Below are 23,433 nucleotides of genomic sequence, written 5' to 3'. Positions count from 1 at the left end.
GCTGCACTTTATGTACATGCTCAGTAGTGTCCGGGGCTGTGGGGTCGGAGTGGAGATGAATCTGTGCTGCACTTTATGTACATGCTCAGTAGTGACCAGTGCTGTGGGGTCATAATGGAGATGAATCTGTGCTGCACTTTATGCACATGCTCAGTAGTGACCAGTGCTGTGGGGTCGGAGTGGAGATGAATCTGTGCTGCACTTTATGTACATGCTCAGTAGTGACCGATGCTGTGGGGTCAGAGTGGAGATGAATCTGTGCTGCACTTTATGTACATGCTCAGTAGTGACCGGTGCTGTGGGGTCATAATGGAGATGAATCTGTGCTGCACTTTATGTACATGCTCAGTAGTGACCGATGCTGTGGGGTCGGAGTGGAGATGAATCTGCGCTGCACTTTACGTACATGCTCAGTAGTGACCAGTGCTGTGGGGTCGGAGTGGAGATGAATCTGTGCTGCACTTTATGTACATGCTCAGTAGTAACTGGTGCTGTGGGGTCAGAGTGGAGATGAATCTGTGCTGCACTTTATGTACATGCTCAGTAGTGACCGATGCTGTGGGGTCGGAGTGGAGATGAATCTGCGCTGCACTTTATGTACATGCTCAGTAGTGACCGATGCTGTGGGGTCGAAGAGGAGATGAATCTGTGCTGCACTTTATGTACATGCTCAGTAGTGACCGATGCTGTGGGGTCGGAGTGGAGATGAATCTGTGCTGCACTTTATGTACATGCTCAGTAGTGACCGATGCTGTGGGGTCAGAGTGGAGATGAATCTGTGCTGCACTTTATGCACATGCTCAGTAGTGACCGGTGCTGTGGGGTCAGAGTGGAGATGTATCTGTGCTGCACTTTATGTACATGATCAGTAGTGACCGATGCTGTGGGGTCATAATGGATATGAATCTGTGCTGCACTTTATGTACATGCTCAGTAGTGACCGCTGCTGTGGAGTCAGAGTGGAGATGAATCTGTGCTGCACTTGATGTACATGCTCAGTAGTGACCGATGCTGTGGGGTCATAATAGAGATGAAGCTGTGCTGCACTTTATGTACATGTTCAGTAGTGACCAGTGCTGTGGGGTCGGAGTGGAGATGAATCTGTGCTGCAATTTATGTACATGCTCAGTAGTGACCGGTGCTGTGGGGTCGGAGTGGAGATGAATCTGTGCTGCACTTTATGTGCATGCTCAGTAGTGACCGGTGCTGTGGGGTAGGAGTGGAGATGAATCTGTGCTGCACTTTATGTACATGCTCAGTAGTGTCCGGGGCTGTGGGGTCGGAGTGGAGATGAATCTGTGCTGCACTTTATGTACATGCTCAGTAGTGACCAGTGCTGTGGGGTCATAATGGAGATGAATCTGTGCTGCACTTTATGCACATGCTCAGTAGTGACCAGTGCTGTGGGGTCGGAGTGGAGATGAATCTGTGCTGCACTTTATGTACATGCTCTGTAGTGACCGGTGCTGTGGGGTCATAATGGAGATGAATCTGTGCTGCACTCTATGTACATGCTCACTAATGTCCGGTGCTGTGGGGTCATAATGGAGATGAATCTGTGCTGCACTTTATGTACATGCTCAGTAGTGACCGGTGCTGTGGAGTCGGAGTGAAGATGAATCTGTGCTGCACTTTATGTACATGCTCACTAGTGTCCGGTGCTGTGGGGTCATAATGGAGATGAATCTGTGCTGCACTTTATGTACATGCTCAGTAGTGACCGGTGCTGTGGGGTCAGAGTGGAGATGAATCTGTGCTGCACTTTATGTACATGCTCAGTAGTGACCGATGCTGTGGAGTTGGAGTGGAGATGAATCTGTGCTGCACTTTATGTACATGCTCAGTAGTGACCGATGCTGTGGGGTCAGAGTGGAGATGAATCTGTGCTGCACTTTATGTACATGCTCAGTAGTGACCGATGCTGTGGAGTTGGAGTGGAGATGAATCTGTGCTCAGTAGTGACCGATGCTGTGGGGTCATAATGCAGATGAATCTGTGCTGCACTTTATGTACATGCTCAGTAGTGACCGATGCTGTGGGGTCGGAGTGGAGATGAATCTGCGCTGCACTTTATGTACATGCTCAGTAGTGACCAGTGCTGTGGGGTCGGAGTGGAGATGAATCTGTGCTGCACTTTATGTAAATGCTCAGTAGTAACTGGTGCTGTGGGGTCAGAGTTGAGATGAATCTGTGCTGCACTTTATGTACATGCTCAGTAGTGACCGATGCTGTGGGGTCGGAGTGGAGATGAATCTGTGATGCACTTTACGTACATGCTCAGTAGTGACCGATGCTGTGGGGACATAATGGAGATGAATCTGTGCTGCACTTTATGTACATGCTCAGTAGTGACCGATGCTGTGGGGTCGGAGTGGAGATGAATCTGCGCTGCACTTTATGTACATGCTCAGTAGTGACCGATGCTGTGGGGTCGAAGAGGAGATGAATCTGTGCTGCACTTTATGTACATGCTCAGTAGTGACCGATGCTGTGGGGTCGGAGTGGAGATGAATCTGTGCTGCACTTTATGTACATGCTCAGTAGTGACCGGTGCTGTGGGGTCGGAGTGGAGATGAATCTGTGCTGCACTTTATGCACATGCTCAGTAGTGACCGGTGCTGTGGGGTCAGAGTGGAGATGTATCTGTGCTGCACTTTATGTACATGATCAGTAGTGACCGATGCTGTGGGGTCATAATGGATATGAATCTGTGCTGCACTTTATGTACATGCTCAGTAGTGACCGATACTGTGGGGTCGGTTGGAGATGAATCTGTGCTGCACTTTATGTACATGCTCAGTAGTGACCGCTGCTGTGGAGTCAGAGTGGAGATGAATCTGTGCTGCACTTTATGTACATGCTCAGTAGTGACCGATGCTGTGGGGTCATAATAGAGATGAATCTGTGCTGCACTTTATGTACATGTTCAGTAGTGACCAGTGCTGTGGGGTCGGACTGGAGATGAATCTGTGCTGCAATTTATGTACATGCTCAGTAGTGACCGTTGCTGTGGGGTCGGAGTGGAGATGAATCTGTGCTGCACTTTATGTGCATGCTCAGTAGTGACCGGTGCTGTGGGGTAGGAGTGGAGATGAATCTGTGCTGCACTTTATGTACATGCTCAGTAGTGTCCGGGGCTGTGGGGTCGGAGTGGAGATGAATCTGTGCTGCACTTTATGTACATGCTCAGTAGTGACCAGTGCTGTGGGGTCATAATGGAGATGAATCTGTGCTGCACTTTATGCACATGCTCAGTAGTGACCAGTGCTGTGGGGTCGGAGTGGAGATGAATCTGTGCTGCACTTTATGTACATGCTCAGTAGTGACCGGTGCTGTGGGGTCATAATGGAGATGAATCTGTGCTGCACTCTATGTACATGCTCACTAGTGTCCGGTGCTGTGGGGTCATAATGGAGATGAATCTGTGCTGCACTTTATGCACATGCTCAGTAGTGACCGGTGCTGTGGAGTCGGAGTGAAGATGAATCTGTGCTGCACTTTATGTACATGCTCACTAGTGTCCGGTGCTGTGGGGTCATAATGGAGATGAATCTGTGCTGCACTTTATGTACATGATCAGTAGTGACCGGTGCTGTGGGGTCGTAGTGGAGATGAATCTGTGCTGCACTTTATGTACATGCTCAGTAGTGACTGGTGCTGTGGGGTCATAATGGAGATGAATCTGTGCTGCACTTTATGTACATACTCAGTAGTGACCAGTGCTGTGGGGTTGGAGTGGAGATGAATCTGTGCTGCACTTTATGTACATGCTCAGTAGTGACCGATGCTGTGGGGTCGGAGTGGAGATGAATCTGCGCTGCACTTTATGTACATGCTCAGTAGTGACCGATGCTGTGGGGTCGAAGAGGAGATGAATCTGTGCTGCACTTTATGTACATGCTCAGTAGTGACCGATGCTGTGGGGTCGGAGTGGAGATGAATCTTTGCTGCACTTTATGCACATGCTCAGTAGTGACCGGTGCTGTGGGGTCAGAGTGGAGATGTATCTGTGCTGCACTTTATGTACATGATCAGTAGTGACCGATGCTGTGGGGTCATAATGGATATGAATCTGTGCTGCACTTTATGTACATGCTCAGTAGTGACCGATACTGTGGGGTCGGTTGGAGATGAATCTGTGCTGCACTTTATGTACATGCTCAGTAGTGACCGCTGCTGTGGAGTCAGAGTGGAGATGAATCTGTGTTGCACTTTATGTACATGCTCAGTAGTGACCGATGCTGTGGGGTCATAATAGAGATGAATCTGTGCTGCACTTTATGTACATGTTCAGTAGTGACCAGTGCTGTGGAGTTGGAGTGGAGATGAATCTGTGCTGCAATTTATGTACATGCTCAGTAGTGACCGGTGCTGTGGGGTCGGAGTGGAGATGAATCTGTGCTTCACTTTATGTGCATGCTCAGTAGTGACCGGTGCTGTGGGGTAGGAGTGGAGATGAATCTGTGCTGCACTTTATGTACATGCTCAGTAGTGACCGGTGCTGTGGGGTCATAATGGAGATGAATCTATGCTGCACTCTATGTACATGCTCACTAGTGTCCGGTGCTGTGGGGTCATAATGGAGATGAATCTGTGCTGCACTTTATGCACATGCTCAGTAGTGACCGGTGCTGTGGAGTCGGAGTGAAGATGAATCTGTGCTGCACTTTATGTACATGCTCACTAGTGTCCGGTGCTGTGGGGTCATAATGGAGATGAATCTGTGCTGCACTTTATGTACATGATCAGTAGTGACCGGTGCTGTGGGGTCGTAGTGGAGATGAATCTGTGCTGCACTTTATGTACATGCTCAGTAGTCACCGGTGCTGTGGAGTCGGAGTGGAGATGAATCTGTGCTGCACTTTATGTACATGCTCAGTAGTGACTGGTGCTGTGGGGTCATAATGGAGATGAATCTGTGCTGCACTTTATGTACATACTCAGTAGTGACCAGTGCTGTGGGGTTGGAGTGGAGATGAATCTGTGCTGCACTTTATGTACATGCTCAGTAGTGACCGATGCTGTGGAGTCGGAGTGGAGATGAATCTGTGATGCACTTTATGTACATGCTCAGTAGTGACCGATGCTGTGGAGTTGGAGTGGAGATGAATCTGTGCTGCACTTTATGTACATGCTCAGTAGTGACCGATGCTGTGGGGTCGGAGTGGAGATGAATCTGTGCTGCACTTTATGCACATGCTCAGTAGTGACCGGTGCTGTGGGGTCGGAGTGGAGATGAATCTGTGCTGCACTTTATGCACATGCTCAGTAGTGACCGGTGCTGTGGGGTCAGAGTGGAGATGTATCTGTGCTGCACTTTATGTACATGATCAGTAGTGACCGATGCTGTGGGGTCATAATGGATATGAATCTGTGCTGCACTTTATGTACATGCTCAGTAGTGACCGATGCTGTGGGGTCGGTTGGAGATGAATCTGTGCTGCACTTTATGTACATGCTCAGTAGTGACCGCTGCTGTGGAGTCAGAGTGGAGATGAATCTGTGCTGCACTTTATGTACATGCTCAGTAGTGACCGATGCTGTGGGGTCATAATAGAGATGAATCTGTGCTGCACTTTATGTACATGCTCAGTAGTGACCGATGCTGTGGGGTCATAATAGAGATGAATCTGTGCTGCACTTTATGTACATGCTCAGTAGTGACCGCTGCTGTGGGGTCGGAGTGGAGATGAATCTGTGCTGCACTTTATGTACATGCTCAGTAGTGACCGGTGCTGTGGGGTCGGAGTGGAGATGAATCTGTGCTGCACTTTATGTGCATGCTCAGTAGTGACCGGTGCTGTGGGGTAGGAGTGGAGATGAATCTGTGCTGCACTTTATGTACATGCTCAGTAGTGTCCGGTGCTGTGGGGTCAGAGTGAAGATAAATCTGTGCTGCACTTTATGTACATGCTCAGTAGTGTCCGGGGCTGTGGGGTCAGAGTGGAGATGAATCTGTGCTGCACTTTATGTACATGCTCAGTAGTTACCGATGCTGTGGAGTCAGAGTGGAGATGAATGTGTGCTGCACTTTATGCCTATGCTCAGTAGTGACTGATGCTGTGGGGTCATAATGGAGATGAATCTGTGCTGCACTTAATGTACATGCTCAGTAGTGACCAGTGCTGTGGGGTCAGAGTGGAGATGAATCTGTGCTGCACTTTATGTACATGCTCAGTAGTGTCCGGGGCTGTGGGGTCGGAGTGAAGATGAATCTGTGCTGCACTGTATGTACCTGCTCAGTAGTGACCGGTGCTGTGGGGTCATAATGGAGATGAATCTGTGCTGCACTTTATGTACATGCTCAGTAGTGACCAGTGCTGTGGGGTCAGAGTGGAGATGAATCTGTGCTGCACTTTATGTACATGCTCACTAGTGTCCGGGGCTGTGGGGTCGGAGTGGAGATGAATCTGTGCTGCACTGTATGTACCTGCTCAGTAGTGACCGGTGCTGTGGGGTCATAATGGAGATGAATCTGTGCTGCACTTTATGTACATGCTCAGTAGTGACCGATGCTGTGGCGTCGTAGTGGAGATGAATCTGTGCTGCACTTTATGTACATGATCAGTAGTGACCGGTGCTGTGGGGTCATAATGGAGATGAATCTGTGCTGCACTTTATGTACATGCTCAGTAGTGACTGATGCTGTTGGGTCAGAGTGGAGATGAATCTGTGCTGCACTTTATGTACATGCTCAGCAGTGACCGATGCTGTGGGGTCAGAGTGGAGATGAATCTGTGCTGCACTTTATGTACATGATCAGTAGTGACTGGTGCTGTGGGGTCATAATGGAGATGAATCTGTGCTGCACTTTATGTACATGCTCAGCAGTGACCGATGCTGTGGGGTCGGAGTGGAGATGAATCTGTGCTTCACGTCACTACATGCTCAGTAGCGACCGGTGCTGCGGAGTCGGAGTGGAGATGAATCTGTGCTGCACTTTATGTACATGCCCAGTAGTGACCGATGCTGTGGGGTCAGAGTGAAGATGAATCTGTGCTGCACTGTATGTACCTGCTCAGTAGTGACCGGTGCTGTGGGGTCATAATGGAGATGAATCTATACTGCACTTTATGTACATGCTCAGTAGTGACCGATGCTGTGGCGTCGTAGTGGAGATGAATCTGTGCTGCACTTTATGTACATGATCAGTAGTGACCGGTGCTGTGGGGTCATAATGGAGATGAATCTGTGCTGCACTTTATGTACATGCTCAGTAGTGACTGATGCTGTTGGGTCGGAGTGGAGATGAATCTGTGCTGCACTTTATGTACATGCTCAGCAGTGACCGATGCTGTGGGGTCAGAGTGGAGATGAATCTGTGCTGCACTTTATGTACATGATCAGTAGTGACTGGTGCTGTGGGGTCATAATGGAGATGAATCTGTGCTGCACTTTATGTACATGCTCAGCAGTGACCGATGCTGTGGGGTCGGAGTGGAGATGAATCTGTGCTTCACGTCACTACATGCTCAGTAGCGACCGGTGCTGCGGAGTCGGAGTGGAGATGAATCTGTGCTGCACTTTATGTACATGCCCAGTAGTGACCGATGCTGTGGGGTCAGAGTGAAGATGAATCTGTGCTGCACTGTATGTACCTGCTCAGTAGTGACCGGTGCTGTGGGGTCATAATGGAGATGAATCTGTGCTGCACTTTATGTACATGCTCAGTAGTGACCAGTGCTGTGGGGTCGGAGTGGAGATGAATCTGTGCTGCACTTTATGCACATGCTCAGTAGTGTCCGATGCTGTGGGGTCATAATGGAGATGAATCTATGCTGCACTTTATGTACATGCTCAGTAGTGACCGATGCTGTGGCGTCGTAGTGGAGATGAATCTGTGCTGCACTTTATGCACATGCTCAGTAGTGACCGGTGCTGTGGGGTCGGAGTGGAGATGAATCTGTGCTGAACTTTATGTACATGATCAGTAGTGACCGGTGCTGTGGGGTCGGAGTGGAGATGAATCTGTGCTGCACTTTATGTACATGCTGAGTAGTGACCAGTGCTGTGGAGACGGAGTGGAGATGAATCTCTGCTGCACTTTATGTACATGATCTGTAGTGACCGGTGCTGTGGGGTCATAATGGAGATGAATCTGTGCTGCACTTTATGTACATGCTCAGTAGTGACCGGTGCTGTGGGGTCATAATGGAGATGAATCTGTGCTGCACTTTATGTACATGCTCAGTAGTGACCAGTGCTGTGGGGTCGGAGTGGAGATGAATCTGTGCTGCACTTTATGTACATGCTCAGTAGTGTCCGGGGCTGTGGGGTCGGAGTGAAGATGAATCTGTGCTGCACTGTATGTACCTGCTCAGTAGTGACCGGTGCTGTGGGGTCATAATGGAGATGAATCTGTGCTGCACTTTATGTACATGCTCAGTAGTGACCGGTGCTGTGGGGTCGGAGTGGAGATGAATCTGTGCTGCACTTTATGTGCATGCTCAGTAGTGACCGGTGCTGTGGGGTAGGAGTGGAGATGAATCTGTGCTGCACTTTATGTACATGCTCAGTAGTGTCCGGTGCTGTGGGGTCAGAGTGAAGATAAATCTGTGCTGCACTTTATGTACATGCTCAGTAGTTACCGATGCTGTGGAGTCGGAGTGGAGATGAATGTGTGCTGCACTTTATGCCTATGCTCAGTAGTGACCGGTGCTGTGGGGTCAGAGTGGAGATGAATCTGTGATGCACTTTATGTACATGCTCAGTAGTGACTGATGCTGTGGGGTCATAATGGAGATGAATCTGTGCTGCACTTAATGTACATGCTCAGTAGTGTCCGGGGCTGTGGGGTCGGAGTGAAGATGAATCTGTGCTGCACTGTATGTACCTGCTCAGTAGTGACCGGTGCTGTGGGGTCATAATGGAGATGAATCTGTGCTGCACTTTATGTACATGCCCAGTAGTGACCGATGCTGTGGGGTCAGAGTGGAGATGAATCTGTGCTGCACTTTATGTACATGCTCAGTAGTGACCGATGCTATGGGGTCAGAGTGAAGATGAATCTGTGCTGCACTGTATGTACCTGCTCAGTAGTGACCGGTGCTGTGGGGTCATAATGGAGATGAATCTGTGCTGCACTTTATGTACATGCTCAGTAGTGACCAGTGCTGTGGGGTCGGAGTGGAGATGAATCTGTGCTGCACTTTATGTACATGCTCAGTAGTGACCGGTGCTGTGGGGTCGGAGTGGAGATGAATCTGTGCTGCACTTTATGCACATGCTCAGTAGTGTCCGATGCTGTGGGGTCATAATGGAGATGAATCTATACTGCACTTTATGTACATGCTCAGTAGTGACTGATGCTGTGGCGTCGTAGTGGAGATGAATCTGTGCTGCACTTTATGTACATGATCAGTAGTGACCGGTGCTGTGGGGTCATAATGGAGATGAATCTGTGCTGCACTTTATGTACATGCTCAGTAGTGACTGATGCTGTTGGGTCGGAGTGGAGATGAATCTGTGCTGCACTTTATGTACATGCTCAGAAGTGACCGATGCTGTGGGGTCAGAGTGGAGATGAATCTGTGCTGCACTTTATGTACATGATCAGTAGTGACTGGTGCTGTGGGGTCATAATGGAGATGAATCTGTGCTGCACTTTATGTACATGCTCAGCAGTGACCGATGCTGTGGGGTCGGAGTGGAGATGAATCTGTGCTTCACGTCACTACATGCTCAGTAGCGACCGGTGCTGCGGAGTCGGAGTGGAGATGAATCTGTGCTGCACTTTATGTACATGCCCAGTAGTGACCGATGCTGTGGGGTCAGAGTGGAGATGAATCTGTGCTGCACTTTATGTACATGCTCAGTAGTGACCGGTGCTGTGGGGTCATAATGGAGATGAATCTGTGCTGCACTTTATGTACATGCTCAGTAGTGACCAGTGCTGTGGGGTCGGAGTGGAGATGAATCTGTGCTGCACTTTATGCACATGCTCAGTAGTGTCCGATGCTGTGGGGTCATAATGGAGATGAATCTATGCTGCACTTTATGTACATGCTCAGTAGTGACCGATGCTGTGGCGTCGTAGTGGAGATGAATCTGTGCTGCACTTTATGCACATGCTCAGTAGTGACCGGTGCTGTGGGGTCGGAGTGGAGATGAATCTGTGCTGCACTTTATGTACATGATTAGTAGTGACCGGTGCTGTGGGGTCGGAGTGGAGATGAATCTGTGCTGCACTTTATGTACATGCTCAGTAGTGACCGGTGCTGTGGGGTCGGAGTGGAGATGAATCTGTGCTGCACTTTATGTACATGATCAGTAGTGACCGGTGCTGTGGGGTCATAATGGAGATGAATCTGTGCTGCACTTTATGTACATGCTCAGTAGTGACCAGTGCTGTGGGGTCGGAGTGGAGATGAATCTGTGCTGCACTTTATGTACATGCTCAGTAGTGACCAGTGCTGTGGGGTCGGAGTGGAGATGAATCTGTGCTGCACTTTATGTACATGCTCAGTAGTGACCGGTGCTGTGGGGTCATAATGGAGATGAATCTGTGCTGCACTTTATGCACATGCTCAGTAGTGACCGGTGCTGTGGGGTCGGAGTGGAGATGAATCTGTCCGGTCCGGCGCCTCCCATCTTCTAGAGATGACGTCCTCCTTATTTCTGCTGCGGCTCCTGCGCAGGCGTACATTCTCTGCCCTGTTGAGGGCTGAGCAGAGTACTGCAGTGAGCAGGCGCCGGGAAAGGTCAGAGAGGTCTGGCGCCTGCTCACTGCAGTACTTTACTCTGCCCTCAACAGGGCAGAGAAAGTACGCCTGCGCAGGAGCAGCGCAGAAGAAGGAGGACGTCATCTCCAGAAGATGGGAGGTGCCAGCCCGGACCGCGACACCCATCGGACCGGATGCCAGGGTGAGTATAATCTAACTCGTTTTTCTTATCTTTCAGGTTACATCGAGGGCTTATCTACAGCATTACAGAATGCTGTAGACAAGCCCCTGATAGCGGTGGCCGCAGCTCATAGGCCGAAAATGGGGTCATTGGTATGGAAGTTAGGGCAATTCCACTCAGCGCTCTGGTTCTGACCCCAGGCCTCTCCTAAAGGGATCTCCGGTATGGAAGTCAGGGCAATCGCCTTCAAATGCTCTGGTACTGACCCCAGGCTCTCTTAAAGGGATCTCCTCTATGGAAGTTAGGGCAAATCCCTCGGCGTTCTAATTCTCACCCCAGGATTCTATTAAAGAGATCATTGGTATGCAAGTCAGGGCAAAGCCACTCAGCGCTCTGGTTCTGATCCCAGGCTCTCTTAAAGGGATCCCCGGTATGGAAGTTAGGACCGTTCCACTCAGCACTCTGTTTCTGACCCCAGGCTGACGGAATGATGTGGTATATTAGAGGTAGTAGTCCGGAGGCTCTGGCTGACAGGATGATGTGGGCTATTAGGGGTAGTAGTCCGGAGGCTCTGGTTGACGGGAGGATGTGGGATATTAGGGGTAGTAGTCCGGTGGCTCTGGCTGACAGGATGATGTGGGATATTATGGGTAGTAGTCCGGAGGCTCTGGCTGACGGAATGATGTGGGATATTAGGGGTAGTAGTTCGGTGGCTCTGGCTGACGGGATGATGTGGGATATTATGGGTAGTAGTCCGGAGGCTCTGGCTGACGGGACGACGTGGGATATTAGGGGTAGTAGTCCGGTGGCTTTGGCTGACGGGACGATGTGGGATATTAGGGGTAGCAGTCCAGTGGCTCTGGCTGACGGGATGATGTGGGATATTAGGGGTAGTAGTCCGGAGGCTCTGGCGGAATTATGTGGGATATTAGGGGTAGTAGTCCGGTGGCTCTGACGGGATTATGTGGGATATTAGGGGTAGTAGTCCGGTGGCTCTGACGGGATGATGTGGGATATTAGTAGTAGTCCGGTGGCTCTGGCTGACGGGATGAGGTGGGATATTAAGGGTAATAGTCCGGAGGCTCTGACGGAATTATGTGGGATATTAGGGGTAGTAGTCCGGTGGCTCTGACGGGATTATGTGGGATATTAGTGGTAGTAGTCTGGTGGCCCTGGATGACGGAATGATGTGGGATATTAGGGGTAGTAGTCCGGTAGCTCTGGCTGACGGGATGATGTGGGATATTAGGGGTAGTAGTCCGGTGGCTCTGGCTGACGGGATGATGTGGGATATTAGGGGTAGTAGTCCGGTGGCTCTGGCTGACGGGATAATGTGGGATATTAGGGGTAATAGTCTGGTGGCTCTGGTTGACGGGACGATGTGTGATATTAGGGGTAGTAGTCCGGAGGCTCTGACGGAATTATGTGGGATATTAGGGGTAGTAGTCCGGTGGCTCTGGCTGACGGGATGAGGTGGGATATTAGGGGTAGTAGTCCGGTGGCTCTGGCTGACGGCATGATGTGGGATATTAGGGGTAGTAGTCCGGTGGCTCTGGCTGACGGGATGATGTGGGATATTAGGGGTAGTAGTCCGGTGGCTCTGGCTGACGGGATGATGTGGGATATTAGTGGTAGTAGTCTGGTGGCCCTGGATGACAGGATGATGTGGGATATTAGTGATAGTAGTCTGGTGGCTCTGGTTGACGGGACGATGTGTGATATTAGGGGTAGTAGTCTGGTGGCTCTGGCTGACGGAATTATGTGGGATATTAGGGGTAGTAGTCCGGTGGCTCTGGCTGACGGGATGAGGTGGGATATTAGGGGTAGTAGTCCGGTGGCTCTGGCTGACGGGATGATGTGGGATATTAGGGGTATTAGTCTGGTAGCTCTGGCTGATGGGATGATGTGGGATATTAGGGGTAGTAGTCTGGTGGCTCTGGCTGACGGGATGTGGTGGGATATTAGGGGTAGTAGTCCGGTGGCTCTGGCTGACGGGATGATGTGGGATATTAGGGGTAGTAGTCTGATGGCTCTGGTTGACGGGATGATGTGTGATATTAGGGATAGTTGTCCGGTGGCTCTGGCTGACGGGACGATGTGGGATATTAGGGGTAGTAGTCCGGTGGCTCTGGCTGACTGGATGATGTGGGATATTAGGGGTAGTTGTCCGGTAGCTCTGGCTGACGAGATGATGTGGGATATTAGGGGGAGTAGTCCGGTGTCTCTGGCTGATGGGATGATGTGGGATATTAGTGGTAGTAGTCCGGTAACTCTGGCTGACAGGATGATGTGGGATATTAGGGGTAGTAGTCCAGTAGCTCTGGCTGACGAGATGATGTGGGATATTAGGGGGAGTAGTCCGGTGTCTCTGGCTGATGTGGGATATTAGGGGTAGTACTCCGGTAGCTCTGGCTGACGGGATGATGTGAGATATTATAGTGAATGTGGCTATGCAGAGTGGGCGGGGTCTTCACTCAGCTATATATATATTAGATATATATAAAAAAAAAAAAAAAAGGGCAGCACTACCAAAATTATACAATTGGTGCAAAACCTATTCAGCAGTGTCCATACAACCGAGTTAATAAAAAAAATAGGCAGCACTCCAAATTAAATGTGAAAAAAGTGGATACTTTACTGATCCTCAGGTGGCGACGTTTCAACAGTGACCCGTCTTTATCAAGCTTGTGTTTCACATTTAATTTGGAGTGCTGCCTATTTTTTAATTTTATATATATATATATATATATATATATATATATATATTCATTATAATTTGTCATAACTAACCACAGTTAGTTACTATGACCGGGCAACGCAGACTCTTCAGCTAGTACTTTATATAGAGAGGTTGAGGGAAACGATGTACTGAAGGACAATACTGTATATAGAGAGGCTGAGAGGAACAATGTGCTGAAGGATTATACTGTATATAGAGAGGCTGAGAGGTACGATATACTGAAGGACAAAACTGTATATAGAGAGGCTGAGAGGTACAATGTACTGACAGATAATACTGTATATAGAGAGGCTGAGAGGTACAATGTACTGAAGGATAATACTGTATATAGAGAGGCTGAGAGGAACAATGTACTGAAGGATAACACTGTATATAGAGAGGCTGAGAGGAACAATGTACTGAAGGATAACACTGTATATAGAGAGGCTGAGAGGAACAATGTACTGAAGGATAATACTGTATATAGAGAGGCTGAGAGGAACAATGTACTGAAGGATAACACTGTATATAGAGAGGCTGAGAGGTACCGTGTACTGAAGGACAATACTGTATATAGAGAGGCTGAGGGGTACGATGTACTGAAGGATAATACTGTATATAGAGAGGAATGATGTGCTGAAGGATTATACTGAATATAGAGAGGCTGAGAGGAACAATGTGCTGAAGAATTATACTGTATATAGAGAGGCTGAGAGGTACGATATACTGAAGGACAATACTGTATATAGAGAGGCTGAGGGGTACGATATACTGAAGGACAATACTGTATATAGAGAGGCTGAGGGGTACGATATACTGAAGGACAATACTGTATATAGAGAGGCTGAGAGGGATGATGTACTGAAAGATAATACTGTATATAGAGAGGCTGAGAGGTACAATGTACTGAAGGAAAATACTGTATATAGAGAGGCTGAGAGGGATGATGTACTGAAAGATAATACTGTATATAGAGAGGCTGAGGGGTACGATATACTGAAGGACAATACTGTATATAGAGAGGCTGAGAGGGATGATGTACTGAAAGATAATACTGTATATAGAGAGGCTGAGGGGTACGATATACTGAAGGACAATACTGTATATAGAGAGGCTGAGAGGGATGATGTACTGAAAGATAATACTGTATATAGAGAGGCTGAGAGGTACAATGTACTGAAGGATAATACTGTATATAGAGAGGCTGAGGGGTACGATGTACTGAAGTATAATACTGTATATAGAGAGGCTGAGAGGTACAATGTACTGAAGGACAATACTGTATATAGAGAGGCTGAGAGGTATAATGTACTGACAGATAATACTGTATATAGAGAGGCTGAGAGGTACAATGTACTGAAGGATAATACTGTATATAGAGAGGCGGAGGGGTACGATGTACTGAAGGATAATACTGTATATAGAGAGGCTGGGAGGTACCGTGTACTGAAGAATAATACTGTATATAGAGAGGCTGAGAGGTACCGTGTACTGAAGGACAATAATGTATATAGAGAGGCTGAGGGGTACGATGTACTGAAGGACAATACTGTATATAGAGAGGCTGAGGGGTACGATGTACTGAAGGATAATACTGTATATTGAGGCTGAGGGATGATTTACTGAAAGATAATACTGTATATAGAGGGGTTCAGAGATACGACGTGATAAAGGATAATAATGTGTATAGAGAGGCAAGATGTACTGAAGGACAATACTGTATATAGAGAGGAACGATGTGCTGAAGGATTATACTGAATATAGAGAGGCTGAAAGGAACAATGTGCTGAAGAATTATACTGTATATAGAGAGGCTGAGAGGTACGATATACTGAAGGACAATAGTGTATATAGAGAGGCTGAGGGGTACGATATACTGAAGGACAATACTGTATATAGAGAGGCTGAGAGGGATGATGTACTGAAAGATAATACTGTATATAGAGAGGCTGAGAGGTACAATGTACTGAAGGATAATACTGTATATAGAGAGGCTGAGAGGGATGATGTACTGAAAGATAATACTGTATATAGAGAGGCTGAGGGGTACGATGTACTGAAGGACAATACTGTATATAGAGAGGCTGAGAGGGATGATGTACTGAAAGATAATACTGTATATAGAGAGGCTGAGGGGTACGATATACTGAAGGACAATACTGTATATAGAGAGGCTGAGAGGGATGATGTACTGAAAGATAATACTGTATATAGAGAGGCTGAGAGGTACAATGTACTGAAGGATAATACTGTATATAGAGAGGCTGAGAGGGATGATGTACTGAAAGATAATCCTGTATATAGAGAGGCTGAGGGGTACGATATACTGAAGGACAATACTGTATATAGAGAGGCTGAGAGGGATGATGTACTGAAAGATAATACTGTATATAGAGAGGCTGAGAGGTACAATGTACTGAAGGATAATACTGTATATAGAGAGGCTGAGGGGTACGATGTACTGAAGTATAATACTGTATATAGAGAGGCTGAGAGGTACAATGTACTGAAGGACAATACTGTATATAGAGAGGCTGAGAGGTATAATGTACTGACAGATAATACTGTATATAGAGAGGCTGAGAGGTACAATGTACTGAAGGATAATACTGTATATAGAGAGGCTGAGGGGTACGATGTACTGAAGGATAATACTGTATTTAGAGAGGCTGAGAGGTACCGTGTACTGAAGGATAATACTGTATATAGAGAGGCTGAGAGGTACCGTGTACTGAAGGACAATACTGTATATAGAGAGGCTGAGGGGTACGATGTACTGAAGGACAATACTGTATATAGAGAGCCTGAGAGGTACCGTGTACTGAAGGATACCGTGTACTGAAGGATAATACTGTATATAAAGAGGCTGAGAGGAACGATATACTGAAGGACAATACTGTATATAGAGAGGCTGAGGGGTACGATGTACTGAAGGATAATACTGTATATTGAGAGGCTGAGGGATGATTTACTGAAAGATAATACTGTATATAGAGGGGTTCAGAGATACGACGTGATAAAGGATAATATTGTGTATAGAGAGGCAAGATGTACTGAAGGACAATACTGTATATAGAGAGGCTGAGAGGTATCGTGTACTGAAGGACAATACTGTATATAGAGAGGCTGAGAGGTACGATATACTGAAGGATAATACTGTATATAGAGAGGCTGAGAGGTACGATGTACTGAAGGATAATACTCTATATTGAGAGGCTGAGTGGTACGATGTACTGAAGGATAATACTGTATATAGAGAGGCTGAGAGGTATGATGTACTGAAGGATAATACTGTATATTGAGAGGCTGAGGGGTACAATGTACTGAAGGACAATACTGTATATAGAGAGGCTGAGGGGTACGATGTACTGAAGGACAATACTGTATATAGAGAGGCTGAGAGGTACGATGTACTGAAGGACAATACTGTATATAGAGAGGCTGAGGGGAACGATTTTTCTGAAGGACAATACTGTATATAGAGAGGCTGAGGGGAACGATTTTTCTGAAGGACAATACTGTATATAGAGAAGCTGAGAGGAACGATGTGCTGAAGGACAATACTGTATATAGAGAGGCTGAAAGGTACAATGTACTGAAGGATAATACTGTATATAGAGAGGCTGAGAGGTACGATGTACTGAAAGATAATACTGTATATAGAGAGGCTGAGGGGTACGATGTACTGAAAGATAATACTGTATATAGAGGGGTTCAGAGATACAACGTGATAAAGGATAATACTGTATAGAGAGGCTGAGGAGCGATGTACTGAAGGATAATACTGTATAGAGAGGCTGAGGAGCGATGTACTGAAGGATAATACTGTATACAGAGAGGTACGATGACTGAAGGATAATACTGTATATAGAGAGGCTGAGAGGAATAATGTACTGAAGGATAATACTGTATATAGAGAGGCTGAGAGGTATAATGTACTGAAGGATAATACTGTATATAGAGGCTGAGAGGTACGATGTACTGAAGTATAAGGCTATGTGCCCACGTAGCGTTTTAAAACGCTCACTAAAAACCGGACTCCTTCCCAGAAATTGCGCGTTTTTTCCGCGCGATTTCACCGCGATTTTGCCGCGATTTTCGCGTGCGATATTCAAGCACTTTCCAAGCGATTTGAAGCATCGCTTGGAAAGTGATTGACAGGTTGGTCACACTCGTCAAACATAGTGTTTGACAAGTGTGAGCAGCTTTTTACTATTGAGGCCGCCTATGCAGCATCAATAGTAAAAGATAGAATGTTAAAAATGATAAAAAAATAAAAAAATCGGGGTATATTTACCTTCCGACGTCCCGCGCTGCATTCCCGGGCCACAGCGTTCCCAGTAATGCCTTGCGAGAACTGTGATGACGTAGTCTCGCGTTGCTATAGCGATCTCGCGAGACCGCTAGAGTCACGCGAGATACGTCATTACAGGGCCTTGCCGCAAGGCATTACTGGGAACGCTGAGGCCGGGAATGCAGCGCGGGACGCCGGAAGGTAAATATACCCCGATTTTTTATTTTTTATTCTTTTTTTTACAGGGGTATGGTACCCAGGGCCTGGAGGACAGTCTCCTCTCCTCCACACCGTGGGTACCAACCGCACATGAGACGCTTAACTTCCCGCATGGTGGGCATAGCCACATGCGTGAAGTAAGCGATTCTCATGCATTCCTATGGGTGCGGAATCGCGGCAATTCTTTGCGATTCCGCACAAAGAATGAGCATGCTGCGATTTTTTTCTGCGATGCGATTCCGCCGTGGAAAAAAGCGCAGCGTTAGCACAGCATGTGCGGAATGCCATAGGAATGCATGGGGGGCGTTCTGTACACGATTTTTAAACGTTTTCGCGCCGAAAATCGTGGCAAAAACGCTTAAAAATCGCTACGTGGGCACACAGCCTAATACTGTATTTAGAGAGGCTGAAAGGTACCGTGTACTGAAGGATAATACTGTATATAGAGAGGCTGAGAGGTACGATATACTGAAGGATAATACTGTATATAGAGAGGCTGAGAGGTACAATGTACTGAAGGATAATACTGTATATAGAGAGGCTGAGAGGTACGATGTACTGAAGGATAATACTGTATATAGAGAGGCTGAGAGGTACAATGTACTGAAGGATAATACTGTATATAGAGAGGCTGAGAGGTACAATGTACTGAAGGATAATACTGTATATAGAGAGGCTGAGAGGTACGATATACTGAAGGATAATACTGTATATAGAGAGGCTGAGAGGTACGATATACTGAAGGATAATACTGTATATAGAGAGGCTGAGGGGTACGATGTACTGAAGGATAATACTGTATATAGAGAGGCTGAGGGGTACGATGTACTGAAAGATAATACTGTATATAGAGAGGCTGAGGGGTACGATGTACTGAAAGATAATACTGTACATTGAGAGGCTGAGGGGTGATTTACTGAAAGATAATACTGTATATAGAGGGGTTCAGAGTTACGACGTGATAAAGGATAATACTGTATATAGAGAGGCTGAAAGGTACCGTGTACTGAAGGATAATACTGTATATAGAGAGGCTGAGAGGTACGATATACTGAAGGATAATACTGTATATAGAGAGGCTGAGAGGTACAATGTACTGAAGGATAATACTGTATATAGAGAGGCTGAGAGGTACGATGTACTGAAGGATAATACTGTATATAGAGAGGCTGAGAGGTACAATGTACTGAAGGATAATACTGTATATAGAGAGGCTGAGAGGTACAATGTACTGAAGGATAATACTGTATATAGAGAGGCTGAGAGGTACGATATACTGAAGGATAATACTGTATATAGAGAGGCTGAGAGGTACGATATACTGAAGGATAATACTGTATATAGAGAGGCTGAGGGGTACGATGTACTGAAGGATAATACTGTATATAGAGAGGCTGAGGGGTACGATGTACTGAAAGATAATACTGTATATAGAGAGGCTGAGGGGTACGATGTACTGAAAGATAATACTGTACATTGAGAGGCTGAGGGGTGATTTACTGAAAGATAATACTGTATATAGAGGGGTTCAGAGTTACGACGTGATAAAGGATAATACTGTATATAGAGAGGCTGAAAGGTACCGTGTACTGAAGGATAATACTGTATATAGAGAGGCTGAGAGGTACGATATACTGAAGGATAATACTGTATATAGAGAGGCTGAGAGGTACAATGTACTGAAGGATAATACTGTATATAGAGAGGCTGAGAGGTACAATGTACTGAAGGATAATACTGTATATAGAGAGGCTGAGAGGTACAATGTACTGAAGGACAATACTGTATATAGAGAGGCTGAGGGGTACGATGTACTGAAGTATAATACTGTATATAGAGAGGCTGAGGGGTATAATGTACTGAAGGATAATACTGTATATAGAGAGGCTGAGGGGTACGATGTACTGAAAGATAATACTGTACATTGAGAGGCTGAGGGGTGATTTACTGAAAGATAATACTGTATATAGAGGGGTTCAGAGTTACGACGTGATAAAGGATAATACTGTATATAGAGAGGCTAAGAGGTACGATATACTGAAGGATAATACTATATAGAGGGGCTGAGAGGAACAATGTACTCTACTGAAGGATAATACTGTATATAGAGAGGCTGAGAGGAATAATGTACTGAAGGATAATACTGTATATAAAGAGGCTGAGAGGAATAATGTACTGAAGGATAATACTGTATATAGAGAGGCTGAGAGGAATAATGTACTGAAGGATAATACTGTATATAGAGAGGCTGAGAGGTACCGTGTACTGAAGGATAATACTGTACATTGAGAGGCTGAGAGGAATAATGTACTGAAGGATAATACTGTATATAGAGAGGCTGAGAGGTACGATGTACTGAAGGATAATACTGTATTTAGAGAGGCTGAGAAGTACCGTGTACTGAAGGATAATACTGTATATAAAGAAGCTGTGAGGAACAATATACTGAAGGACAATACTGTATATAGAGAGGCTGAGGGGCACGATGTACTGAAGGATAATACTGTATATAGAGAGGCTGAGGGGCACGATATACTGAAGGACAATACTGTATATAGAGAGACTGAGGGGCACGATGTACTGAAGGATAATACTGTATATTGAGAGACTGAGGGATGATTTACTGAAAGATAATACTGTATATAGAGGGGTTCAGAGATACGACCTGATAAAGGATAATACTGTGTATAGAGAGGCAAGATGTACTGAAGGACAATACTGTATATAGAGAGGCTAAGAGGTATAATGTACTGAAGGATAATACTGTATATAGAGAGGCTGAGAGGTACGATATACTGAAGGATGATACTGTATATAGAGAGGCTGAGAGGTACGATATACTGAAGGATAATAATGTATATAGAGGGGTTCAGAGATACGACGTGATAAAGGATAATACTGTATATAGAGAGGCAAGATGTACGGAAGGATAAAACTGTATATAGAGATGCTGACGGGTACGAAGTACTGAAGGATAATACTGTATATAGAGGCTGAGAGGGATGATGGACTGAAGGATAATACTGTATATAGAGGGGCTGAGAGGAACAATGTACTGAAGGATAATACTGTATATAGAGGCTGAGAGGGATGATATACTGAAGGATAATACTGTATATAGACGGCGAGAGGGATGATGTACTGAAGGATATTACTGTATATAGAGATGCTGACAGGTACGAAGTACTGAAGGATAATACTGTATATAGAGGCTGAGAGGAACAATGTACTGAAGGATAATACTGTATATAGAGGCTGAGAGGGATGATATACTGAAGGATAATCCTGTATATAGAGGGCGAGAGGGATGATGTACTGAAGGATATTACTGTATATAGAGATGCTGACAGGTACGAAGTACAGAAGGATAATACTGTATATAGAGGCTGAGAGGAACAATGTACTGAAGGATAATACTGTATATAGAGGCTGAGAGGGATGATATACTGAAGGATAATCCTGTATATAGAGGGCGAGAGGGATGATGTACTGAAGGATATTACTGTATATAGAGATGCTGACAGGTACGAAGTACAGAAGGATAATACTGTATATAGAGGCTGAGAGGGATGACATACTGAAGTATGGGTAAAGAAAAAATGCTGCTAAAACGCTGATATGACCAATGCTTGATATTTCAAAAACACTGCAGTGGTTAAATTTAGTCAGGAAAAGAAAAGTGTATGCAGGAGATTTCAGAAATCTTGTCCGTTTTCCTGGTACTGTAAAATGCATCAACTTATGTTCATCTTATGTGCCTGAGGGAGAAAGCGTTTGTATTGGAGCCTCAGATCCTCCCAGACAATATGCGGAGGGAGGAGGCTGGTGCTGATGTCGGGGTGATCCTCCAAGACAATGTGCGGACGAGAAGGTTACTGCTGATAACGGGGTGATCCTCCCAGACAGTGTGTGGAGGGAGAAGGTTGCTGCTGATAACGGGGTGATCCTCCCAGACAATGTGAGGAGGGAGGAGGCTGGTGCTGATAACGGGGTGATCCTCCCAGACAATATGCGGAGGGAGGAGGATGGTGCTGATAACAGGGTGATCATCCCAGACAATGTGAGGAGGGAGGAGGCTGGTGCTGATAACGGGGTGATCCTCCCAGACAATATGCGGAGGGAGGAGGATGGTGCTGATAACAGGGTGATCATCCCAGACAATGTGTGGAGGGAGAAGGCTGGTGCTGATGTCATGTCGGGGTGATGCTCCCAAGGTGCGGAGGGAGAAGGCTGGTGCTGATAACGGGGTGATCATTCCAGACAATGTGCGGAGGGAGGAGGCTGGTGCTGATAACGGGGGTGACCCTCCCAATGTGCAGAGGGAGGAGGCTGGTGCCGATAACGCGGTGATCCTCCCAGACAACGTGAGGAGGCTGGTGCCCACAATGGGGTGATCCTCCCAGACAATATGCGGAGGGAGGAAGCTGGTGCTGATAACGGGGTGACCCTCCCAATGCGTGGAGGGAGGAGGCTAGTGCCGATAACGGGGTGATCCTCCCAGACAATGTGAGGAGGCTGGTGCCGATAACGGGGTGATCCTCCCAGACAATGTGCGATGGGAGGAGGCTGGTGCTGATAACGGGGTGATCCTCCGACAATGTGCGGAGGGAGGAGGCTGGTGCTGATAACGGGGTGAGGCTCAGATAAGAATATACAAATGGGAAGTCTGTGATGACCCCCACTTCCAGGATGGAAACACAGGAGGCGTTGGTTGTCCACCTGCAGGAAATCACTTTCTGGATCTATAAATGGTCAGAGCTGATCAACGCCTCAATATTATTGCTAATCCGGAGACTTTTACATTTTGATTTTGGAAAACCCCCTTTAAAGGGGCGTGTACATGGATGGCTGGGTGTAGGGCATATATGAGGGATAGGGGCGTACATGGCAGTTGTATTTGGGGGGTACAGGAGTGACTGTGTCGGGGTTCTTCTATGGCATTTAGGGAGACTCCTAATTTTATTGCTTCATAGGGGTCCATTGTGATTTTATGGGGTCTCACTATATGATTAGTGTGTGCATCTCTGGGGTCATGTCTGCCTTAATGCATTTATTGGGGTTCTCGCCTGTAAGTGGTGGTTTGGGGGCTGTGCACATGTGGGGGGCAGTGAACCCCCGATTTGGTGGGTGCAAGTGATGCTGATGAGGTATTGGTGCAGGGGTGGTTGGAGGGGACAATCTGTGCCCTGGCACTACCTACCCCGTTATTCCGCTTCCCGCCGGTTCCGTTATCCCCCGAGGCCGCAGGACGGAGCTGGCGCCCGCGGAGGATTCTGGGAGAGACGTGACTCCGCGGCGTGGAAGGGAGCGGGGTAAATCGAGGCCTCCGGGGAGAAGGGCACCGATCCACCGTGGGCGG

At 46.9% G+C, this 23,433-nt stretch overlaps 1 protein-coding gene across 3 annotated transcripts in view; it reads right to left on the bottom strand.

Annotated features, from left to right (window-relative positions):
- Positions 1–23,433, bottom strand: part of PLAGL2 (PLAG1 like zinc finger 2) — a 37,962-nt gene that overhangs the window by 14,313 nt on the left and 216 nt on the right. For 2 of the 3 annotated variants that reach the window (XM_073580718.1, XM_073580720.1), the window contains exon 1: positions 23,275–23,411. The exons of the other annotated variant lie outside the window; for it this stretch is intronic. The gene's annotated coding sequence lies outside the window, so the exon portion shown is untranslated. Of the gene's footprint in view, positions 1–23,274; positions 23,412–23,433 lie in introns of those variants that run through there. 3 annotated transcript variants of the gene reach the window in all.

The sequence above is a fragment of the Dendrobates tinctorius genome, unplaced genomic scaffold, assembly GCF_039654945.1.
Source record: "Dendrobates tinctorius isolate UK_male_01 unplaced genomic scaffold, ASM3965494v1 ptg000065l, whole genome shotgun sequence".
Taxonomy (NCBI): domain Eukaryota; kingdom Metazoa; phylum Chordata; class Amphibia; order Anura; family Dendrobatidae; genus Dendrobates; species Dendrobates tinctorius.
The sequence above is the reverse complement of the archived record's forward strand: the minus strand, read 5'-3'. Positions and strand labels throughout refer to the sequence as shown.